Genomic DNA, 8,127 nt, shown 5'->3' on the forward strand with positions numbered 1-8,127 from the left:
TTAGCCTGCCATAAGCCAATGATTACCCCGGAACCGGGTATATTGGTTGCAGATTAGGTTTTGGAATATGCTACCAGTAATAACCTGATGTGGTTTGCCAGTACTGTACCGGTACAATGTCACAGTGATAACACCGCTACCGGAAACGTACCTACGGTAATGGCATAATGATGTAAACGGCATTTGGCTGGAAGAGGGCCATTGTCGTTAAGCTGACTGGGTTACCTTCTCGCAGTCACAATGCTGTTCTTGTTTAATGAAACACTGCAACGATAAAAATATATAGGCATATTCCTATGAATGTTTAACTGATGCGTAATGTTTACTTCATGTTCACTTTCGTCTTGAGTCAAGACTCAATACTGCAAAACTTGATTTTACCTATAGAACTTCTATTTGTCAAGCAAATATATTGAAAATTGGTGTGTATGTCACAATCATAAACGCTGATTTTGTAAAAGACCACAAAGCAATTTTACCATATTTAGAAATCCACTTCACTAAGTTTAAGTGTAAGACATTAGTGTATGCGGACATTAACAATGAACAGAACTATTCACACCATTCCATTTAAAGATGTACTCTTACTCCAAAATACGATTTGAGTGTAGCTCTAACCTTTTAGTCCAAACATTTACATGGACATCGATTGTGAGTCTTCTTCACTACTTTCATCACTGTAAAGTGAAAATGTTGCGTCATAATCCTCCGAGAGATGACCAAAGCCACTCTGTAATGGGAACACAACATATTTTGCGCCATCGTCTTCGATGCTTTCTCCAATATATAATCCCAGTGCAATCAAATTTTGATCTTTTTCTTTCCGGTATCGTTCAGAAAGCACCATTGCGCCACTATCGCCCTTTTTCCAGTTAGTTTCGCTAGAAGCATGTGGTTCTTTTGCAATGTAAATGAGACTTGTGGCGTCTGGTCGTGAAATGCCGTATTCTTTTACTTGCGCCGTTCCTGGTCTAGACTTTGCACCCCAAATATGAACTCGTTCAAAACGTCGCTTTTTCTGTTCACCGGAGTCGGTTTGCAAAGGTACCGCGTTTAAGCGTTCGTTATCCTCATTTTTGAACTTCTTGTCACAGTGTTGTGATATTTCCTTTGATACGTCTGCAATAGATATATCAGAATAACGATCAAGATTTGAAGGCCGAGGCCAAATGTCCCCAACATTTTCTTTTTGTATCTTCAATGTTGAATCAAAATGTCTTGAAAGTGTATCCTCTGCAACGTGTCGAGCTAAAATTGCAACCATCTTCTCCGTTTGAAGCTGCGTCATCTTAGCGAATCCGCTCAGCGTACCAGTTCTGTTCTCTACTGATAGCTCGTTACCACTTTCATATTTGTACTTTGTGCATTTGTTGAAAGTAATAGTCTTGATTTTGAATAAGTCTGCCTTTATTTTGCATTCCTTTTTTACCGCATCAACTTGTTGAGTAGTTTCCTTTTTTGTTGAAGCTTTCAAAACTTTAACAGCGATTTGTTTTCCTTCCGGAACAATGTCAAACACAAACGGCATTTGTTCAAGCTTACGAAATACCTAGGTAAATATGTAAACAAACATTTATGTAAAACGAAGATCTAAAATGTATGACTAGATCGATTGTTATTTAGGTTCTATGCACTAACAGCAAATCATAAGATTGATTATTAAAACATTAATCATATAGAATATCATTAAACCAGAATCCTTATCATTATATATGTGTTATAAAAAGTAAAATCGTAATGGAGACTGACTCTATGAATCGGGATTGCAGAACATTGATAGTTTTGTAATTGGATTAATGTAGAGTAAAAGGAAAAATAATTTGCTTAACATTTAGATAACTCGAAATTAATAAGCCTGATAATATATTATTATTATTATTATTATTACAGGTTCCAATTCCTTGAGAATATATTCATCCTCGCAAATATCGATGACAGATTCTGCCCGGCGCTCAAGCCATTCCGGGAGAGGTACTTCAAACTTGGCGTGCAAGGCTGCCGCTTCCCCCAGGACTTCATCATTTTCCTTGTCTTGGTCTTTAAAAAATCGATTTCAATTTACAAAACAGACTATCAGCGTGATCTAAAATTTATAACTTCTACTTCAATGCGACACCTGTTTTAACTTGTTCACTCAAGAAGTTAAGTTTTGGGTATGATTTGAATTTCTAAAACTAGCAGCTACTTTTGTATTGCTCTCGTCCTATTCCTTTCCACATGAGCCAACTTAAATCCAGAGGTACATCTTTTCTCTTAGTTTTTACGCAATACATCATTCCAAACTCAAGGTACTGAACAAACACTATGTTTCTATTTATGCATCTGTTTATGACTTGCTATAAACCAATTTTTATTACAATGATGTATACTAAACAACTAAGGTTATTGAACAGGGACCGTTTGTGTAACAGTGACCTTGATCTTGATCCCACTTTATCCAAAAAGGTATTTGTTATGTACTTCTGCACATTGCCGTGACACACAGCAATATTAAAACGTATCGAGCATAAACCTATCTTTATGTTTTTTATTGCGAGCGACGTTGACATTAGATCCACTGATACAAAATGCGTTCATGATGTTCCTTCAGCATTTTATCCGAAACTGTCATTAATATCAATATGACTTGCTGTAAATGTTTTCCTTAGACATTATACATAACAAGTGAACGTGTTTACAGGTTTCTATCAATGAGGATTTTTCTTAACTAGATATATCTTCTGACTTATTATATGTACCATATTTCCTATAACGCTTTAAATCAATGTGTTTTATAAATGTTTCAGCATAACTTGGTATGAGCTTGCACGTTCATTACAAACGATACATTCCTTTTTTTCATTTGTATGTTTAAATAATCTGTACATGTTAAATAAATTCAAATTAAATCCAAAACACGTTAAAACGGTAGTATCACCTTATAGAAGCTACATCGTTCATGTTTAAAGTAATGTTAAATAGAAAACTAAAATTGAATTCACTTTTGCTTATGCAGAGTATAATGTAAATACCCTAGCCAGCAAACGAATAAAAAGAAAGAGATAAACTTACCTAAGCAATGTTTCTCTCTTGTTGACATAGAATCAAAATGTACTTTCAATACATTCTCATAGAACCTGAAAATATGTCTTTCCAACAGGTCATCAACGCAACATGCTATCTGATCTGTTTGTGAACATTGCTGCAAAAGACCCCATGTTGTTTCGACAACAATGGGTTTTTCTATATAACCATTTTCGTTCACAATTAAAACGCAAACCAATTTCTTTTCTTTTAGATCAGGTTCAAGGCTGGCACAAAACTCCTCAATCTTTCCGCACTCAGAGCTTGAAACGATTATTACAACTGGAGAATCACGACATCTGTGCTTTTGTATGTTCGAAAGGTTCATGCGTTCCATATGTTGTGCTGATTTAAACAATTCTTCCAAATAAAGGGCCTGGGTCGCATAAATTCCTATCTTGCCTTGGTATATTAAAAGTTTGTTTTTATCATGAGCATTGCATTTCGAAATGGCCGTTTGGACTCTTCTTGTGCAATATCTATAAGCTTGTTGATCTTGTGTCTCTATCCAACCACAGACGTATAATTCTTGTTCTGAAAATAGACACATTCTGGAAGATATATATAGTCGGTTTGCAAGAATCATTGTTCAATTTAACCACAGAATTGTACGAAACAAAATGTATATTACTATTAAATGATTGTATATGTATGACTTTCTATTTAAACAGAAGCTAGAATCAAGTTGATTATTTTGTTACTTCCGCAAAATTCGGACTTTTTCGCCTATTTGCTTTAAGCTCTCAAACATGCGACAAGGTTCGTTTTATCCGACCGGGCATCAATTTATTTGGTCCTTGATTTATCCAAGAATGGAATGCTTTTGATATCGGCATGTATGCTATCTATTTTGAGTTTGAAAATGGCTGTGTCAGGTCAAATGTCAAACGTTGAAATGCACTTATTTCTTTCAGCGATTCGCAAAGAACAGTATTCAATAATGTATATTTTCTGAAAAATACATACTTGGAAAAATATATATATAATTTGCTGTATGAATTATTTTACGTGTTACATACCGATACGTTTAGTCGTATTTTCGACTGCTGCACTTTTGGCCCTAGTGCGATATACATCTCCAGATTCTGCCGCTTGTGTCTTTGAATTAAAAGCATGCTTATTGGTGTCAATAACTAATTCGTCATTGTTGGTCTTACTTTCGACTGCTGGAGCACTTTTGGACCTTTTTCTGCCCTTTTCATCATCAACATCTACAATTTCTGTTTGCCGTTCGTAAAAAGCACATTTTTGGATTAAAAGTGCTTCAATTTCAATCTGAAAGTTTCAAAAGAAAATAACTGTTAGATTTGAGGCTTGAAATTCAGAAAATCATTTATATTTCCAAAAATGTCGGAAATAATTTGTAAAGATAAGACTCAAAATACGTAATAAAATCATTCATAGCATGAGGGTAAACTGATATAATGAAAAAATCAAGTATAAAAATAGCTATGTGCATCTAGTTGGGATCGAACTAAATGCCTCTCGATCTGCAGTCGGACACATATAAAATCTATGACCAGAAAAGACTAGTGCCGCTATATGCATATCGAATATATCGTTACTCTTTCCCTTTCCATTTTGAAATTTGTCCTCGAAAAGTTTGTTATGTTCTTAAATCACATATGATAGCTCAAAAATATTTTTGTGAATTCCTTAAAGGCAGGTAACTCTTTTGCGCAATCATATACATCTGTAAATATTTTCACATGCTCAGCAACTTATTTCATATGACATAGGATTACTAGTATATTATTATAGTATCTAACAATAGTGAATGACTGCAGTAAAATGTTAAAAATCTGTATAACTGATACTAATATAAGTTTGTTCTCAGGTAAAAACATTGATTTAAACAGTACAACCTCGACCAAAATGACTTGAACTATTCAAATAATGTATATACTCCGAAAGAGTGCCTATCTTCACAATTCTGCATATTTGAACAACTTAAACAAACTAAACCAATGAATTGAATTTGTGTACTATATAACATTTAAAAGTGTCTGGATTATCGGGCGTTTTCGAGTTTTATTTCAATATGTGTGACATGAATGTACACTGGATGGAATCGTTTGTAGCTACCAAGAACAAAACATAATGTTGAACTCAGTACGTTTTGTAACATTAAACTTTATTACCCAGAGATTTTGTGGACGTTTCGTACCAATGATACCAATGTATTTTGGACATTTCGCACAAAGATAACATGTTTTTCATTAGCATATACAATGGAACATTTCCTTAGCATTGAAAATAGTTTCCATACCATGAACATATTTCAATCTGCCACTCTAGGCAACATCTTGCCGAAAGTCCTTAAGTAGTACTTACAGTACATTCATTAATTGGCAATAGTTATTGTAATTATTGACGAATTTGTGCTTGCAATGTCAACGGTTTGATCGATGCGGTGGGCACAACATTTTATAATCCATGTGTTCTCTAGGCAAAATCTTGCCGAAATTCCTTTGTAGTACTTACAGTACATTCATTAAATGTGCAATAGTTATTGTAAAAATTGACGAATTTGTGCTAACAAGGTCAACGGTTTTATCGATGCGGTGGTCACAACATTTTATAATCCATGTGTTCTAACTGCCTTGTTTACTGTTCATTTTAGATCGTCGCAAATCAGGTTAGAAATATTGACTTTCTATGAAGACGATTTATATCACGTCGTGCTGGTCATTAAGCATGTGAGAGTACACGAGCATATATGAATACTAATTTATGTATTTGATAAAAATAAATATTGCCAAAACACGAAAAAAAATGACCAATTCAAATTCAGGTGAATTTAACATTACAAAGTAAAACTCACACGATATAAAAAAAAAAACATAAATAATAAATACGAATCAAGCATTAGCTAACACAAACAGCGATTACAATTGACAGTTTTGTGATCACGTGCTCATCTTGTCACCCTGAAAAGTGAGATAAGAGTGCCCTAATTGGCTATTGGAGAATCCTTGACACAGAGACAGGTACCAGAGTACTTCCAGAACCCAGACAAAGCAGACCGAAACTTATCCAAGACAAATCCAGTCAACATGGATGGTAAGTTTGGCTCTGTCGGTTTTAATACCCATTGTACCTAACATTAAATACAATAACAGAAGTGTAGAAAATGTTCACCAAGTGTGGAACTGTTTTGCGTACAGCGTATCGGAGTGATGCATACGGCTCCAAGATTAATAGGCGCCTGAGTGAAGACTAAGGGAGGCGATTTTGAAAATAATCACCTTCCGAAAACTAAGAATACTTAAAATGCTTTCTTTCAAATAAATTTACTAATCGTTTAAATGACCTTTATATAATTTTACAACCGAGATAATAACAGTATAAATGCACATAACACATGTCCGTCAGTATTTGAAAATAATTTCTAAGAGAACTAAAATCATGTGGATCTCAAATTTCTGTGATATTAATTTATTTACATTTCTGACACTTATGTCACTTATGCCAATTTTCGAAAGAAGTGGTGTTAGTTTTCCAAGTGCGGTGCTCTTTGTATCATACTTTGAGTGCACTTATGTATGTTTAACTTTCTTCAATTATTTCTGTTCGGGTATTATTATTTTATAAGTTTCCACCGTTTTATGCAGTGGTGAGCGTTAGTGTCCGTGGATAGTTCTAAGGGCTATAGTGTTTTCATTAATTAAGATCGTTTTTAGTACCATTAATTATGTGAAAAACTACCGAAACAAGCTCGGTAGCAAAAAGTTAAAACATAACAGATACAAGTTGTTGCCGCCTCATACATAGATTATATATTGTTCGTAGCGTTTTCGATTAATTTCCTTTTGATATCTCGAAGAAATTTGGACAACAAATGTGTGTTATTGTTGTCTAATTATAGTTTTCGTATGTTTTATCTCCTTGTTGATACAATGATGCATTCATTATGAGACTATATAAAGACATATTTCATGTCAGCGAGTTATGTCAAATGCATCACTGCTGACGAAAAAAAAATCGCAGATTTTTATATTTAAGTTCAAAAATTGATGTTTTATGCATTTTTCTTAAACCGTTAGCCATAAAATATTAATTTTCGAACGTGAATATGAACATCTGCGATCTCATCCTTTGTCAGCAATATTTTATCATTGGTTTGCAGATATTTACGCAAAAATTTGCTCTTTCCAAGACAAATAATAAAAAAGTTGTAAAAACGTATATCTGTGAGAGTGCAGCTTTAATAGTTTTCAAGTTATTGATGAATGTTGGGGCCAGTGTCAGGTATGCATATATATGGAAGGGTATTGAACAACAATTACATCTTGCTTTCTGACTTGTACATCTTGCCTTGTTACTTTTAAATCTCACGTAATTGGATCCTTTATTTGTTATTTGGGCAACTGTTATGCTAGCTTCGTGCAAGTCCCTTCTTTTATTTTGGTTGGTGTAAAGTGACATTCAACGTTTGTCTATGCATAAATGTGCATGCGTATGTTTTCTGAATTTCTTGTCAGTAATTTATTAATTTATTCATTAATGTCAGTTAAATATTCTTATTTTAGCTATCTTTTTACTCTAGTTACCTTTATAGTTTACTTCCTGACTAAATTTCTTCCATTACTGTGTTTTCCAATACTCAACATGCATGACGAATGTCAGCAAGCATCATGACGAATACTGCATGACCGAATATAGCAAACATGATGCAATACGTCATAACACGAGTGTTAATAGTATCACACCAGGTGGCTCTGCGCTAATACTGTCGATTATTTCCGTTTTCAAAAAAAAAAAAATTATATACCGGACAGTGACCGGCTGCTTGATACAATGTTCAGGAGTTACGTCCGGGAGTTTCCGTGCGGTTCCGTTTAACTTTCCGAGCTTGCACCCTCTGGTGTCAGAAGACGGGGCTGTGTTACATATTGCTTTCTGGCATGTTTCAAAGTGCTTGCTTACATATGCTCTTCAGTCATAAGGAGCATGTGATGTTTCTTAGTGATTTGTATACTACTAACAAAGCACCGTGCAACTTAAGTTAACAGATATCAAACATTCGGTATTTATGTTGAGAACAAACTGAATAGAATATGA

This window comes from Mya arenaria, chromosome 11 (genome assembly GCF_026914265.1).
Source record: "Mya arenaria isolate MELC-2E11 chromosome 11, ASM2691426v1".
Lineage (NCBI taxonomy): Eukaryota > Metazoa > Mollusca > Bivalvia > Myida > Myidae > Mya > Mya arenaria.